The following is an 18,506-nucleotide window of genomic DNA, read 5'->3' as shown; positions in this document are numbered from 1 at the left end:
GTACCTGACCTTCACATGGATAGGTGGCCTATGCATCTGTTCATGATGTCAGACTTCATGATTATGGGCTCATTTTAGTCGGCCATGTCGTAAATATAACTTCTCAGTCATTTGGAAGATCAGAGGAAATGATTCCATCAAGGGTTAAGTTATTCGCACATGTTATTCTTCAGAGCTGTAAGAACAAACCTCAAAGTAAATGTGAAAAATAAAAGTGTCCAATAGGAATTATACTTTTGTGATTAAAAGACCCATTGCAAGTTACAAATAGTATAAGGCAGACACATATGATGAATATAAAGAACAGTTCTCTGTGGTAGCCTTTAAAGTTCTTGCTACCTAAAGAAAGGAAATATGGTGGAGGAAATGAACAACAGGCTTCAGTTAAAGCACAGTTGGCTTCAAATCCCACCTCTGTTCATTTCTAACTCGGTAGAGTTCCTGCCTCTAAACTGTGGATAGCATATAAAGATGGAGGTTTTGCCTTTACTTTAAAAGGCCCAGCTAATTTAAATAATATTTATTAATGTCATTGACAAATTTTGTTTCTGTGTAATCATATTGAATTAAGTAGTTTAACCAATTGACTCTACTGTAAAAAATTGAAGTCATTGCACTTTTCCCTGCAGCAGGGTAAAAGAGGTATATAAAAGGAAGTTTTGGGTACAGACTATTTAACCAGAATTCTCACAGTACAATTGTGGGGGTAATGGTTTATGTTTAAGAAGCAGAGATAATTATTTCTCAAGGTGAGAATGGTCAGTGTTTTATTTTCCCAGGAACTGGTTTGGAGAATCCATTGGGAAACAAATTCTATTCTGTTTTTCCTCTGTAACTACAGACAGGACAACCCGCATTGGATTAACACTGCTGAGCCTCCACGCAGGTCTGGCTGTGCTGTAAGGCTAGGTTGAACTCCCAGGGCTGCTGTCTGGAAAGACAAGCCTAGGAGCCATCGGAACTATTTCCTGGCCTGGACACTGAGCCAAGGAGCAGGAGACAGGAAGGTGAAAACAAAACCTGAATCCAAAGGCTTTGTCACTTTTCAAAGCTGCCTGAATACTCATTAGTTTTTTGTTGCTGGTTGTGCTAATGACATGCCACGATTTGGAATTTGATTCATAACCACTGTAACACAGAATCTTCATCTTAAAAAGTCATCATCAGCAAAATAAATTAATGAGTGAAAAATAAAAATACCTATTCTTCATTTTCAAAAAAGCAAAAACGAAACAAAACAAAAGAAAACAAAACAAAACAAAAGACGGGGGTGGGAGGTTTTGGACACAGATTCCCAGCTTCTAGGAACACAGAGTATCTTACACTGACCAAGTTTCCCTTCCTCATGGGGGACACTGGGACTGAAACTATCTTCTTTCCCATTTAACTAATGCTTTCCTTGCTTCTCAGGGAGTCATTTCACAGAGCATGCCAAACCCTGCAGTGGGGCTGCGGGCAGCGAGCCCTCCTCTCACTGTAATAATACACAGGGACAAAGGACGCTGAACAGAGAAAAGCATTTATTTTTATAGTATCACTTCCTTACTTCCCCAAATGATAACTGTTTGGATTACTTATTATTAAATCAGAAGGGGCAGAAACCTCAAATCTAATTTGGTTTTCACTATTTGCACCACTATTTGTTTATCTTTCATTCATTACTTAGCTCGGGAAATTATAAAAAAAGAACTTGGCCATTCATTTCACTTTGTGTCTAGAAGTTTTAATCTGCTATTCTCAGTGGCAGTCCTTCTGTCTCAGCTACTTGCACTATTGAAATATAAAGAGGCCAGAAGGCTTATATTTCTCTACAAATACTCTAAAATGCAGAAGGAAAAGAGCTCCTAAGTACAACACACAAGAAATCATTCCACACATAGGACTATACCATCTAGCCCAGAATGCAGGCATTTTCCATGGAAGTCAAAACAGGAGCTCCTGGTTAAGGAGACCACAGTGAGCAGTGACAAAGACATGGTCCAAACATTCATTCACTGTACATGCTGAGGAGACCTCAAGAGTATCAGGAAAAAGTAAAAAGAGACTGACCTAGCCCAGGCTGCAGAAGGCAAAGATGGTGTGATCCTCAGGAGGAGAAATTATCAATGGGGCTTCATGGTTCCCAATAGGAGAGCTGTGTTTGGGAGCAGGGAAATAGAGTACCAGGCTTTCAGGACATACAGAAGGGCAGGGAAGCTCTGTGTGACCAGATGGGGACAACCCTGATTCCTGTGTATGCGCTGCAATCCCATGACATCCTGCATGGTATCTCCTGTGCCTACAGCCCTTGCCCCAAATTGTGTCGGCCTTACAATCCTTTACCAACAAGAAGACATATGTATTTGATCTCCACACTCACATGGTCCAAGCAGCACTCAGCACCTTCCTCTAACACCAGCTAATGACCCTTTCTAGAAAGTATCCTGGAAGCATCTCTGTGTTATGTCTTTCCTTCACTTTTTATTTCCAGTCCATTCTTTCTACTCAACCCAAGACATGCTTGCTTCAAATGAAGTCTGAAATTTGCCAATTCTTCCCATCTTCACAGCTGACTAACTTGTCCAGGGCCTCATGCCTAGAAAGCAGCCCAAAGCATCAGGAGGAGCATGGACTCCAGGGTGGAATGACCTAGTCTCCAGCACCTTACCCCCTGCGTGACCTTTGTTGAGAGGCTTAGTTCTTTGAAGTTTCTTACTCAACTGAAAAATACAGCTACAAGTCCTGCTTTTCAGGGTTATGGAAAACCATACAACATTTGCAAAAGTACCTCATAAGGCAATGTTTAGCAGTCTTTCTGAACACACTGTGGTTAGACCAGTTTGGGATTCAACAACCCTCCGGGAATTCCTCCTCACCAAACACAGGCTGTTCTTCTGCCAGAATGTTTCCCTAGTCTCTTCATGGCATCTTTGTGGTCTATAACCCTCAGAATCTGCTCAGGTGGAACCAGCAACCCCACTCAGATTTGAGTCCTCCTGGAGCCTGAGGTCTGCACATAGTGTAGCAGCTGATTCTCCTCTTCATCATCCAAATCTGTCTATTGTTTAATGCTCATCTCAGGTGTGAGCTTTTCTTTTTTTTTTTTTTAAGATTTTATTTATTTATTTGACAGAGAGAGATCACAAGTAGGCATAGAGGCAGGCAGAGAGAGAGAGAGGAGGAAGCAGGCTCCCTGCTGAGCAGAGAGCCCGATGCAGGACTAGATCCCAGGACCCTGAGATCATGACCTGAGCCAAAGGCAGCGGCCCAACCCACTGAGCCACCCAGGCGCCCCAGGTGTGAGCTTTTCTAAGGATACTTTCTTATCTCCTCTGGATTGTAATGATCTCTCCTGTCTCTGTGAGTTTTTTAAAAACGTATATTTATATAGCAGTTACTACATGCCAGTTTCTATTCTGCTTTTTAAAAATTACTGTTGTCATCATCCCAGTTTTACAGGTGGAGACACAAAGGCACAGAAAGTAATTTTCCCAAGGTCCCCCAAGGAACCGGTGCAGAACCAGGATTTGGCTCCACACAAGGCTGGCCACAGGCCTCAGCCTGAACCACTATGCTCCACACATAGCCCAGTGTTCTGAGCTTGCCATTTAATCCTTCTTCAGTAGCTTTAGAGGTGCGCTTTTTGAAGGAGGAAGTACTTCTAATAATTCTATTTTAAGGGATTGACCCAGATAACAACATAGGAGGGTCCTAAGCTCCCCTCCCCCACAAACTTACTGAATGCACAGCTACACATGGAGCAATTTCCCAGGAAAAAAACCCAGGAACTACCTGAGCAAAAGGCTGGGACACACTACTCCATCAGTCCCAGCCCTAGCATAGCATCATAAAGCCATGAAGGAATTCCCAACTCCCAGCTTCTCCCTTAGGAGTGAGTGGTTTGGACCTCACATTTAATCCCCCAACTTTTAAGGCTCACCTAAAGGATGGGCCTCCAAACACCTAGCTGTGAACTCCAATCGGTCTTGTATCATCAAGACTATGGAAAACAAAGAAGGGGTTATTAATGGGTGTAAGAACACTTGTTGCAGCTATCTCCCCCAGGGCTTAGTGCAGAGGGAGCAGACAGAAATACCCATATAACAGTATTTCCCTTAAAGGGATTCATCTGTATACCTTAAAAGCTGCTGACTGAGTCAGGCTCTAGCTGAGCATACATCTAAGGGCTGGCTACTACTATCCTCCCTGAGACCAGGGAAGTAGGAGCTACTTCCCGGCCTTCTCTACCCAGCCTGCTCCAAGATGCCAGTATCTCCCTGGAAGGAGTTTGTACCCCTGTTTGGCACACCAGCTTTTGCAGCTACTGCCCTTAAAGACTGATTTCTGATCTACTGGTTCTGACAGCCAATGGGGCTTTCATTCACAAGTTCTACTAACAGTAACAGTCATTAATGAGTGTAGGATGAGCACCCTCCCCTTCCCCACAGCTATGCATCCAAGCCCTGTACAAAAGGAACAGCCCAAAACACGCATCTCCCAATTACTCCCTACTTCCCAAGCTGCTGCCTGAGCATCTGATTTCCAACCAGCTTACATCTAGGTGCTGAATGGAATTCTCTCCTTTGGGACACTTAAGGGTAAGGCAGCTTAGACAATCACAAAGTTTTGAGAGACAACCAAGAGCTTGAGCTGGGCTAATGGATGAATCATATTAAGCATCTTTTCTGACCACAATGACATAGTACTAGAAATCATTACAACAAAAACAACAACAAAAACTGGAAAAAAACATGAAGGTGTACGGGCTAAACAACATGCTATGTAACAATGGGTCAACGAAGAAACCAGAGAGAAAATTTAAAAATACTTTGAGACAAATGAAAATAGAAACATGACACTCTAAATCTATGGGAGACAGCAAAAGCAGTTCTAAAAGTAACGTTTATAGAGATACAGGTCTACCTCAGGAAGCAAGAAAAATCACAAATAAGCAATTTAAACTTATACCTAAAGGCATGAGAAAAAGAAGAACAAACAAAGCCCAAAGTTAGTAGAATGAATGAATTAATAAAGATCAGAATGGAAATAAATGAAATGAAATTAAAAGTAACAATAGAAAATATCAGTGAAACTAAGAACTGGTTCTTTTAAAAGATAAACAAAATTGATAAAACTGTAGTCAGACTTACCAAGAAAAATAGAGCCCAAGTAAACAAAATCAGAAGTAAAAAAGAAGTTATGATCAATATCACAGAAATACAAAGGATTATAAAAGACTACTATAAACAATTATACATGAACACATGGGATAACATAGAAAAAAATGGATAAATGCCTAAAAATGTACAACCTCCACAAAATAATAAACATTCCCCCAAAACTATTAGAACTTATAAATGAATTCAGTAAAATTCCAGGGTCAAAATTAATATACAGAAATCTGTTATATTTCCATACACTAATTACAAACTATCAGGAAAAAAATAAGAAAACAATGCCATTTATAGTGGCATTAAAAAGAATAAATTTAAAAATACGTATTTTTATTTATACTGTATATGCCAAATCTATACATCTGAAAGATATTGTGTTTATGAATTAAAAGAATCGATATTTTTAAATGTCCATACTCCCCAAAGTAATCTACACAGACCTGGAACAAATAATTCTAAAATGTGTATGGACAAAAGACCCAGAATAAACAAAGCAATCTTAAGAAAGAAGATCAAAGGTAGAGATACCATGCTCCATATTTTAAACCCTACTACAAAGCTATAATAACCAAAACCACATGGTACTGGTACAAAAGCAGACACATAGATCAATAGAACAGAATAGTGAGTCCAGAAATAAACCCATAATTTTTTGGTCAATTGATTTATGACCAAAAAAGGCCAGGATATACAGTAGAGAAAAGATAATCTCTTCAATTAATGGTATTGGGAAAACTGAACAATTTACATGTGAAAGAATAAAAACTGGACCATTTTCTTACACTATATATTAAAAAAAAAATGAAAACCAAAACAAAACATACACAAAATGGATTAAAAGACCTAAATGTAGGACCTGAAACCATAAAACCCCTAAAAGAAAACATAAGCAATAAACTCTTGGATGTTCATCTCGGCCATATTTTTTTAGATCTCTCTCCTCAGGCAAGAGCAACAAAAGCAAAAACATATAAATAAATGGGACTATACCCATCTAAAAAGCTTTTGCACAACAAAGGAAACCATCAGCAAAATGAAAGAGCAACCTACTGAATGGGAGGAGATAATTGCAAATAATATATCCGAAGAGGGGTTAATATCAAAAATATATAAAGGACTCATATAATACAGCACCAAAAAAAAAAATCCAATTAAAAAATAAATAGAGATAAGAACAGACATTTTTCAATAAAAGATACACTGATGGCCAACAAACACAGGAATAGATGCTCAAGCATCATTAATTATCAGGGAAATGAAACTCAAACTCACAATGAGATGTTACACTCACACTCGCCAAAATGTCTATTATCAAAAAAATAAGAAATAGCAAGTGTTGGCAAGGATGTAGAGAAGAGGAAATAGTTATGCACTGTGGTTGAAAATATAAGTTGGTGTGGCCACTATAAAAACAGTATGAAAATTCCTCAAAAAATTAAAAATAGAACTATTATACAATACAATAATTTCACTTCTGTGCATTTACCCAAAGAAAATAAAAACATGAATTCAAAAAGATATACATATACCTGTGTTCACTGAAGCAATATTTATAATAGTCAATATAAGGAAGCAATGTCTGTCCATTGATAAATGAATGGATAAGATGTGGTACACACACACACACACACACACACACACACACACACACACACACAGGAATATTACTCAGTCATAAAAAAGAATAAAAATTTTCCATTTGCTATAGTATGGATGGACCTAGAGGATATTACGCTGAAATAAGTCAGGGACAGAAAAATACAATGTGATTTTACTCATATGTAGAATCTAAAAAACAAAACAAATGAACAAACAAACAAATACAAGAAACAAACTGATGATTGCCAGAGGGAGCGTCATGGGAGATGGACAAAACAGGTGAAGCAGATTCAGGGATACAAACTTCCCATTTTAAAATAAATAAGTCATGATGATGAAAGGTATAACATGGAAAATATGGTCAATAATACTGGAATAAAATTGTATAGTAACAACTAATCATTTTGCAATGTGTATCAATTTGCAATGTGTATCAATGTGTATCAATACACATGTGCAATGTGTATCAAATCACTATGTTGTACAATAGAAACTAATATAATATTGTTTCAACTTTACTTCAGTGATAGATAGACAAATGATAGATAGATGATAGATAAACAAAAACTTCCCAACAAACAAAAACCCAGGAGCAGATGGCTTCACTGGTGAATTCTACCAAACACTTAAAGAATTAATACCAATCCTTTTCAAATTCTTCCAAAATAGAAGAGAGGAAAAAAATTTATAAACTCACTTTATAAGCCCACTATTACCTTGACACTAAAACCAGACAAGGACACTACAGAAAAGAAAATTGTAGACCAATATTTCAGTTAAATATAGATGCAAAAGTCCCCAACAAAATCACAAACCAAATTTAACACATTAAAATGACCATATGCATGATCAAGTGGGAATTATTTTAGGAATGCAAGGATGATTCAGTTCAACATGGACAAATCAATCAGTATGGTAAATCACATAATAAAGGGTAAAAATCAAGATCTTAATATATGCATAGAAAGCACTTAACAAAATTCAGCATTCTTTCATAATAAAAATTCTCAACAAACTGGGTATAGAAGGAAAGTACCTCAACATAATAGGTGAGTAAGGAGAAGCCTATACTATCATACTCAAAGGTGATACATATAGAAAACTATAAAGATGCTACCAAAAAATGTTATACCTTATAAATGAATTCATTACAGTTGTATGATATAAGATCAATAGACAAAGAGTTACATTTTTCTACATTAACAATAAACTATCAGAAAGAAAAATTAAGAAAATAATCCAACTTATGATAGCATAAAAAAGAATAAGATACTTAAGAATAAATTTAACTGAGAGGAAAATTCTATATACTGAAAACAGTATAAAAACTATAAAAAACTGGTGAAAGAAATTAAAAAGGACACAAATAAATGGAAACATTCTGTACTCATGGATTGGAAGAATTAATATTTTTGAAATATCTATACCACCCAAAGCAATCTACAGAATAAGTGAAATCCTTAACAAAATCCCAACAGTGTTTTTCACAAACTAGAACAATCCTAAAATTATTATAGAGTACAAAAGACTCTGAATAGCCAAAACAATCTTAGTGAATAAGAACAAAGCTGGAGATATCATGTTCCCTGATTTCAAACTATATTACAAAGCTATTATAGTCAAAACTGTATATAGTATTGGCATAAAAACAGATATATGGATCAATGAAAGAGAATAGAGAGTACAAAAATAGACCAATGCAATCAAGACCAACTAATGTGTAACAACAGAGGCAAAAATACACAGTAGGCAAAGGATAGTCTCTTCAGTAAATTGTCTTGGGAAAACTGGACAGCTACATGCAAAACAATGAAACGGAACCCATACCTCACACCACATACATATAAAAATCAACTCAAAATGGGTTAAAAACTTGAACATAAGACTTGAAACCATAAAACTAGAAGAAAACAAAGGTGGTAAACTCCTTAACACTGGTCTTGACAGTGATTTTGAATCTGATAGCAAAAGCCAAAGCAAAAATAAACAACTGGGTATACTTCAAACTAAAAAGCTCCTGCACAAAAAAGAAACCATCAACAAAATGAAATGGCAACCTATGGAATGGGAAGACATATTGCAAACCATATATCTGATTAAGAACTGATATTCAAAATATACAAGAAATGCATACAACTTAATAACAAATAAAAATCAATCAATAAATAAATCTAATAACCCAAGTAAAAAATGGGCAAATGTCCTGAATAGACGTTTTTCCCAAAAAGGCATACAAATGACCAACAGGTACATGAAAATGTGCTAAATATCACTAATCATTAAAGACATATAAATCAAAACCACAATGAGCTATCACCTCATGCATGTCAAAATGGCTAATTTCAAAAAGACAAGATAATAACAAGCGCTGGTAATGATAGGGAGAAAAGGGAACACTCGTGCCCTATTGGTGATACAGCCACTGTGGAAAATTGTGTGGAGTTTCCTCAAGGAATTAAAAATAGGAAGACCCAGCAATCTTACTTCTCTGTATATATCCAAAGGAAACAAAACTATTATATCAAAGAGGTATCTCTACTCCCACGATTTTTGAAGCGTTGTTCACAATAGTCAAGGTATGGAAACAACATAAATGTCTAAGGGTGGATGAATGGATAAAGAAATGTGTTATATATATCCAATTGAATATTATTCAGCCACAAAAAAAGAAGGAAATTGTGCCATTTGAGACAACATGGGTGGACCTTAAAGGCATTATAGTTAAGTTAAATAAGCCAGAGAGAAACATACAAATACTGCATGGTACCATTTATATGTGTAATGGAATGAAGGGAGGAAGGAAGGGAGAAAGAGAGGAAGAGAGAGAGAGAAGAGAGAGGAAGAAAGGAAGGAAAGAAAGAAGAAAGGGAGGGAGGGAGGAAGGGAAAGAGAGAGGGAGAGAGGGAGAGAGGGAGAAAAATAATCAAATTCATAGAAATAGAGAGTAGAAAAGTAACGGGTGTGGAAAATAGGGAGAGGTTGGTAAAATGGTACAGAATTTCAGTTATGAGTAAGTTTTGATGAGCTAACATGCAGCATGATGACTATAGTTGATAACATTATATTGTATAATTAAAATTTGCTGAAAGTAGAATTTACATGTTCTCACCAAAAAAGGAGTGAAGCATAAATATGTGAAGTGATTGATGTTTTCATTAACTTTATGAAGGGAATCATCTCACAATATGCATGTATATCAAATCACCATGTTGTACACTTTATCTGACAGTTTGTCAATTATTCCTCAGCAAAGCTAAAAAAAAAAAAAAAAAGCACCCTTTTATATTTCTTAGGTAAACCCTACTGTGCAAGTGATCATAGCAAATAAACAGAGATAAAGTGTTTCACTGGGCAACGACATAGGTTTAAATGTTTCACATGTATTAATTAATTTACTTTATCCTCACAGCCTAAGAAGTTTGTTATTGCCAATCCATTTATAGAGTATGAAACAAGGACTTCCTATCCATCTTCATGCAGTGGCATCTTGTAATGTCAGAAATAACAATGAAACAAGTTAGTCTGAGTGAAGACTTCGCAGAGAAAGCCCATGTTCTCACAAGAGAGATGCCAGGCCTTTAACGTGGAATGTTATCTCCTTCGAAGTCACACTGGACCGTCATTTCAGATGCCCCTAATGGGAAACTTGACACTTCTCCAGTCAATCTTTACAAAACCAGTTTATGGGTTGTGGTGTTTGGTTTAGGTGTTGTTGTTGTTGTTGTTGTTTAAGATTTTATTTATTTACTTGACAAAGATCACAAGTAGAGGGGCAGGCGGGGGTGAGGGGGAGGCTTCTGGCTGAGCAGAGAGCCTGATGTGGGGCTCAATCCCAGAACCCTGGGATCATGACATGAGCCAGGAGCCTCGTGTGTTGTGTTTTTTGAAAGCAAAGTAGAAACAGGGTGAGTTTTTTATCATTATGTATATATGTGTCCTGTGTCCTGTGTAATAATTTTTCAGTTGTGGACTACTTTAGAATCCAACAACAACCCAGCTTGTGTCGTATATATTATGTTAACTGCAAGAATGCAGGGATATTTAAGAGAGAGACAGACAGTTGTTTTTTTTTTTTTTTTCCTGGCAAAGCTTCTTGTTTGTATATGAGGAAGTTACTCATGCTTCAAATATTTAGAATTTAATATTTAATTAAAAGTTACTATTTGGGCAATTCTAGGGACAGAAAATCAAACACATTCAGCAACTCTCCAATAATTATATGTGTGATCTTATTTTAAGTACAAGGTGTTGGTGCTATTCTTATAATTTTTCTGAATTCCTTATATTTGACCAATGAGAAAAGCAGAAAGAGCTCTGGACATAGAATGGGCTGACTCAGGTCTATCCTGACCTTACCCAGAGTGTGCATTGGAAGGAAGCATCTGAACTTCTTGGGACTGTTGCCCTTTCTTCAGATGGTAGGGTAGGTGAGCCAAAGTCATGTTCTTCTACCTGTGGAGCTCTTGCCATAGACAACTGAAAGGGTGGATATCAGAACACTTTATGTCCTGGCTTTATTCCTCCTCCATTACCCTTGTTAAGGGAAAACAGTCTTCCCCATGGGAAATACAAGGTTAGCAATGATGCAAAAGAAGAAGTTAAACCTCAGTGGCCTAGAGATCTGCATCCTCACATCCCCCAAAGTTCTGCTATATCCCCAAGCCTAAAAGATGGCCCTCAGAAGATCTAAATACGCTTGCTAACTCTGCAGATACACACAACATACCCCTGTCCTGTGTGGGTCACAGACATTGGCGACAGGCCAGGGGCTTGTCTGCATCTTTCGGGAGAGTGAGAAGGAAGTCTGAAGGCAGAGCCCTGAGCCCGCTGGCCCTCGGGACAGAGTGGGAGGCGTTTACTACATGGAAAGGCAGGGAAACAAGTTGATCATACAGCAAGCCCCACATTCCACACCATCTCCATCCAAAACAAAGTACAGTAAAATTGATGTAGATAATGACAATGTGGGATGGAAGGAAACTGATGAATTATGTCCTGGAAACTTTGCTTAAGAAGACAGGAAATTGGATAGTATATTTCAAAAAGATTGTCAACAAAGAAGAATTCAAATTTAATTTTTTTTATATAAAGCATTAAATTCTCCACCATCCAAAGAAGTCACTTTCCTACAAAAGTTTATTTATTATGATTCTGGGTAACTGGCATTTTAGGGACCACTTTTCCATTTTTTTGTACAATGAGAAATAACTCTGAATAAATTCTAAGTATGATTTTTCCATGTACCTCAAAATTTGCTTATCATTCCTCAGATTTTTCAAAGTGGACTTAGGTTCCCAAAATAGGCTAGAGTCAACACTTATTGAATGTCTACCATGTGCCTGGTTTGTGCTAAACTTTTTGTAAGAATTATATTCAGCCCTCAAAACTACACCACGGTGGAGGGTTGGAGGTATCAGTATTGCCTCCAGGTGATTCATGAAGAAACTGGGGTTTGCCCGGGTTAATTAACTGATACAAAACGAAACAAGGACCCTATCCAGATCCAAATCCATGTATATCTGGCTCCAGAGTCAAGCATTCAACTGCTAGGGGGAGGTGCAGAAGACAGGAAAGCAAAGCACAGGGCTTACATAACTGATAAAAGAATTGGCTCTGGTGAGAAAGGCAAGTTGGCTACATTACTAAATCCCAAGCCATTTTTCCTTAGATGGTATTCAGACATCCATTTAAGGCAGTGTTAACAGTGGTCATTGTAACCTGAGTCTGATTCTAGCAACAGATTCAGGTCCCTTCAGTAAAGAAAAGCATTTTGTAGAAGAGGAGACTCCTCTCATTGGGTCCCAAAATCAGAAAATAGACAACAAGGAGGAGCAAGAAGCACTCCTTCTTAGCCATAATCTGGTTTATTTCACTTCAGTTCTGATAAGTCGGATGGAGAGCCTGTGAATGCCCTGACAAACTAGCAGTTTCACCAGGCAGGATCCAGGCCCTGAGTTTCCACAGGAAGATACTGTGGCAACTCTCTCGGCAGACAGAAGTCACCATGTCAATAAGGAATGCTCAGACTCAGCTTGTAGCCCAGAGATGTCAGGTGGGAGAAGCCTCACGGTTCAGGTTGGGTGTCTCCCGGAGGTCTTGGTGGCAGGCTTTGGCAACCTTGGTCATCTACCACTGCAGATGAGTCCACGGCCATTCCTGGGAGCAGTGTGCTCTCAGGAGGGGAGAAAACACAGAAGCCATGGGTGCTATCAGGAGTATAAACCACTTTTACCAAACCTCTGCAAACACCACTCCATAGAAGTCCGGAACTCCCCTACAAATGTGCAATTCTCAGCCTGAGAAGCTGTTCCCATAGGAATTTAAGTCTGGCTCTCAACTACTTCATGTTTTTGTTTGTTCCTGAAAAGGAGGGAGAAAAAGACAAGAAAGGAAAGGCAGCTGACTGACTCAGTCAGTTAAGCTTCTGACTTGATTTTGGCACAGGCCATGATCTCAGGGTGGTAAGTTCGAGTCTAACATCTGGATCCATGCTGGATGTAGAGCTTGCTTAGGAGTCTCTCTCTTCCTCTGCCCCTCACCCAAACACCACCCTCCACCTGCCACTTGTGCTCTCTCTCTCTCTAAAAAGAGGCAGGGATGAAGCTGAAAGAGAAGCATTGTGTGGCCTCTTTTCTTTAGTTCCTCATCCCATGAAACTCATTATTTCACTGCTAAACTAATGATGATCCAGGCAGAAAGTCCCGGAGAGGCATCAGAGGGAGCCTCCGGCACCCACAGGGGCTCCCAGACCCAGATCCTCCATCTGTCTCCAAGGTATGTGTGGAGACAGCCCACCCACTCACATTTTTGAGGCTTACTTGGACTGAGGGGCCTGAGCAATACCACTGAATTTAAATGGAAGTTAAGGCAGAAGTGAACGGGATGCACTTTGGAGTCTTAGCACTCTCGGGCAACACTGATGCCAAGGATGTCCAAGTACTGGCCAGGAGATTAAGGCCTTGCCTGGAGCTCTATGCCAGAGTCACTAGCATTGAATTGTTCACCAAGAAGCTGGGATGACTTTCCGACACCACCTGGCTTCAGGCAGGTAAAATCTGATTGGAGACAAGAGAACCAGCCTCCCAGACTTCTGGTATGGTGCTGTGCCCACGAACTCCACACTATATTTAGTGGAGAGGGTTTCCTTCTGCAACACATCAGTAGTATTTTGATGTCTGGTGTTGCATGAGTACTTGGACAATACTCATTTTCCCCTAGACTAGTGTCTTTCTAATGTTGGGGAACTCACATTGATATGGCCTCAGAGTCTTCTCCAGCCAAAATGAAGTCAAGTCCAGAAAGGTATCCATCTTAGAAGAAATTCCTGAGTGTTGTTCTAGCACATAGAATGTCATCCCCTCTCACTGTGGATTTATTAATATTTATCCTTATAATCTAATAGTAACCTTCCCTACTGACTGAAAAATTTTGAGTTGACCCAATAAATTCTCAACAACTATATTAGCAAAAGAGAATCAGCTTATTTTTTCACCAACCCAGAAAGAAAAACATTGGGACATTGAATAGACATACTAAGATTTTGAATCAGGTTTTTTTTTTTTTTTTTTTTAAGAAGTCCTAAAGCTGATAACTTTTTAGCTGTCGGAAAAGAGAAACTGGTGTACTAGTAGAGAAAACACTTCTCTTCTCCAGAAATGATCAACAAAAAACTGACCTACTTTGCTATGGAGGAAATTAATCCGTTGATTCCGCTGGTCTCCCTCACCTTCCATTTAGAGAAGAGTATGGAGTCTCTGCCTAGGATAAGGACTGATAAACACAGAGAGTTATGGATCCAGCCTCAGGGAGCTTAGGCTAGAGGAGGAGCAGGCAAAATAACTCTTAGATTTGCTTCCATTTAAAATTCCATTGTTGGGACGCCTGGGTGGCTCAGTGGGTTAAGCCACTGCCTTTGGTTCAGGTCATGATCTCAGGGTCCTGGGATCCAGTGCTCAGCAGGGAGCCTGCTTCTCTCTCTCTCTCTCTCTCTCTCTCTCTCTGCCTGCCTCTCCATCTACTTGTAATCTCTCTCTGTCAAATAAGTAAACAAAATCTTAAAAATAAATAAAAAATAAAAAATGAAATTCCACTGTTGCCTCTGCCTTCGGCTCAGGTCGTGATCCCAGAGTCCTGGGATCAAGCCCCACAACTGGCTCTCTGCTCAGCAGGGAGCCTGCTTCGTCCTCTCTGTTTTCCTGCTTCTCTGCCTACTTGTGATGTCCATCTGTCAAATAAATAAAGTAAAATCTTTAAAATTCCATTGTTTAGCAATTGATGATACTGATAAGAAACATGTCTATCTCACTATCTATTCTTCCAACTTCACTAATATTCTTCCAACAGTAACATCAAGTGACTGATGCCACATTTCCTTTGTCCTTCTGTTAGCCTGAATCTGTTGTGGTTTTCCTAGTAAAAGGTAACTGGGGCACCCAAGAGAATATCTAGATGTAAATCAAGGTCGTCTGCACCCTGATTAAGGTTCCTCTGTCTGTGTCGGCCCTTCTCCCCTGGCCCTCTGGCAAAAGGAGTGAAAAGCAGTTTCGTCATCTCATGTCACCTTTGCTCAACATCTAGTCCTTCATCAGATATCTAGTGAGTACTTATTCTGGGCAGGCCCTGCTCTGTGTTCTGAGGTTCTGACCAGAAACATGTGCTCACCCTTGTGGCGCTTTGTCTTTCAGCAGCAGGAGACAAACAGCAAACAAGTATATGGCATATCGGATAGCCATGAAGGCAGAGCGAAGAAGTGAAACAGCGGAGGCTCATAGGGGTTGCCAGGAGGGAGGATTGCTATTTTGTTTCAGGTGGTCCTGGAAGGCTGTGTTGATAAGAGGACATCTGAGCAGAGACCACAAAGAACACAGCTATCTCGAGGAAGAACATCCCAGATGGAAGGAAGAGCATGTGCAAAACCCTGGGGCAAGAACTGTGGCAAGAAGAAAAGACAGTGTAGTTCTGCAGAAGCGGGAAAGAAGAAAGTGATAGAAGATGAGGTCAAAAAGGTCAGGTCATGCAAGTCATACAGGTCAAGCAACTTCAACTGTGCTCAGTGTTAACAGCTGGCCACTCCAAGTGACTTAATCTAATTTCTGCTTTAAGAGCCTATTTGGGGTACGTGCGGAGAGTAGCCCATGGAGGAAGCAGAGACCAGGTCTGTGGCCTGTTGGGGCCTTGTGAGAGGCGAGGATGCCTTAGGCAACCAGGCAGAGTAGGAAGCTGTGAGAAGGCACTGGTTTCTGGATGTGTCTCTAATGTGTGACGAGCTGGATGTGTGGCATGAGAGGAAGAGATGAGTCAAGCGTGACTTCAGCATTGGGCAGCCACAGCCTCACCCTCCTCCCCCATAAGCCTTATCAAGGTAGCTGTCCAAACAATGACAGTTGTCTCCATAGGAGCAGTTTGGAGAAGAGGGCTCCTGTAATGAGTGTCTCGCCCACTACATAATCATGGGCTCCTTTCACCTCTCCCTGAGGAGGTGGAGGGGGTTGAACCGTCCTCTGGCAGGAAGACAGTCAAAGGGAACTTTTTCCTAGAATTGTGAGTAACCGAACGCTGCTAAAAATGAGGCTTGACTTTACAGGGCACATACTGGAAATGAAGGCTATTAATAGGTTCCTTCAGGATAGCTGCCACACTGAAAAAGACCACGCAAAGCAGCGTTCACAGGAGGTGAGAAAGCCCCAGGGCTCCTAAGCAAGGCAGGAAAAGAAAATCATTTCTAAGATGTGCCCTTGGAATGCAAAAGAGGTCAGCAATCACTTCCCCCCACTCTTATCAATGGCCAAACCAAGCTGAGAGCTAGTGTGTGACTCTGACCTAAATAGAGAATGAAAAGCTATGGAAGAAGCCAAGAAAGAAAAAAAAAAAAATCTACTATGCTTTATCACAGTTGTTGAAAAGTAATCAATTCTTAAAGGACCAATAGGACACATACCCCTGAACCTCAAATCCAGTACAATTGTTCATTTAAATTAGTAACTGGTAACCAATCAACCTCACCCTAACAGGGGATTGTGACCTAGACTCTCCATGCTCAAATCCTGGACAAGGAGCAAAGATATCAAGTTGGAAACTTTCTTGCCTCTTCTGTTTTTGCACAAATAAGTAAGAAAAAGAGTGCTTTGGTTCCTTTCAACAATATTTGCTGACACCTAGTATGTGCAAGGCACTGGATGAGCCATGCTCACGCAGGACTGCATCTGTGAACCCAATGTGCTAATGGGACAAAGAGAAAATCATGCAACAGGAATGAAAGTGGTTGAAAAGCAGCCAATTTCTCTCAAGTACCAAAGTGGAAAAAAAAAAAAAATTGAATTCCCATTGTGTGCCTTTTTTTCCTTAACCAGTGCCCTGAAAAACTACAGATACACAATGAAACTGCCTCAGTAAAGTAAAAGAAGCACAGCTTTGTAATCTTAGAGGTCTTATTTTGAATTCAAATATACCTGCTGCTAGCTGACCTTTGAGAAACTGACCTAATGTTTGTGAGCCTCAGCTTCCTCATCAGTGAAGTGGGCATAAATTACTTATGCCCACAGGGTTGTGGGAATCAAATGGGATAACACACAAAAGGATCAGTCCCAGTGCATTGCTGCAAATGTTAGTTTGCCTTCCCGGTTGCTAATGGAAGAGGAAAACAAAGAAGTTAAGCCAAGGGAACTTACATAGCCTGGGAATCCAGAAGGAAACCGCTGCAGTAGGCATATTTTCCAAATTGTGTCACTGGACACTGATCACATACTGAGTATACTTGCAGGAAATGGCGTCCCACATCTCTATCCCCTACCAGAATGCCCTCTGTGCCAATGCAACATTACAATAATTCTGTTCAGAATTGGTCCAGTTTGCAAATGAACATAAATTGTCTTTTGCTTTTTTCCCTTAGTCTTGTAGATATGTCGTGTTTTCTTCAGAATTTAGAGGACCCTGAACTAGCTGGAAGGCATTCTTTAGATGCCACGACCCAGGAAACCCCTGAGGTGGTTTGTCTCCTTCGTCTGCCTCTCAATTTCACCTGTGTGTCACACAAAACCAGAAACCCCTCAACTAGAAAAAGAGTCTATGACTGAATCAACCTTTTGTTGTTGTTGTTGTTGTTGTTGTTAACCTCTTAGAAGATATTCGGGTGGAATCTAAGTATCACTGTAAAATTCACAAAATCCCAAACCCACTGAGTGAGCAACAGATGAGGGAAATTGTTCCACATCCTGTCAGGAGGAAATGAACAGGACTGGGAGGAAGAATGTGCTGCATGGTGCGAAACCTCGGTTTTGATTCCTGAAGCTGAACATCTGCCACATTTCTGTGTGGAGCTACCAGCTCAAGCAGACAGCACAGACCCTATGTTCGGAAGACTCCAAGTGCAAACTGGAGCTGTCCCCCTCGGCAGCTGTGGGAACGTGGACAGGAAGCCAGGGACCCTGAAGAGACAGTGTAGGAGTACATCCTGTGGGGATAGATAAAAAGTAACAGCCAGGCTGTGGGAAACTCTTCTGAGCAAACACATGAGCTCGAGAATTTCCTGAGCCAAAGATCTGACTCCAGTTATTTGTTGTATCTGTTTATTTGTTTTCCAAGTGATTCTGCATAATTCTGACAAAGTGAAAGAAGATACAAATCTACAACCTGGATGATTGTGTTTTTTTAAGCTTTTGCTCACAGAACACTCACGATACTGGGCAGAAGGGTGCCAGTCTGAATTCAGGATTTGCCACCAAGGCCAGTGTGCCACAGGCAGTGGCAGGGGGTGTC

The sequence above is a fragment of the Mustela erminea genome, chromosome 16 (assembly GCF_009829155.1).
Source record: "Mustela erminea isolate mMusErm1 chromosome 16, mMusErm1.Pri, whole genome shotgun sequence".
Lineage (NCBI taxonomy): Eukaryota > Metazoa > Chordata > Mammalia > Carnivora > Mustelidae > Mustela > Mustela erminea.
This window is presented reverse-complemented; position numbering follows the sequence as displayed.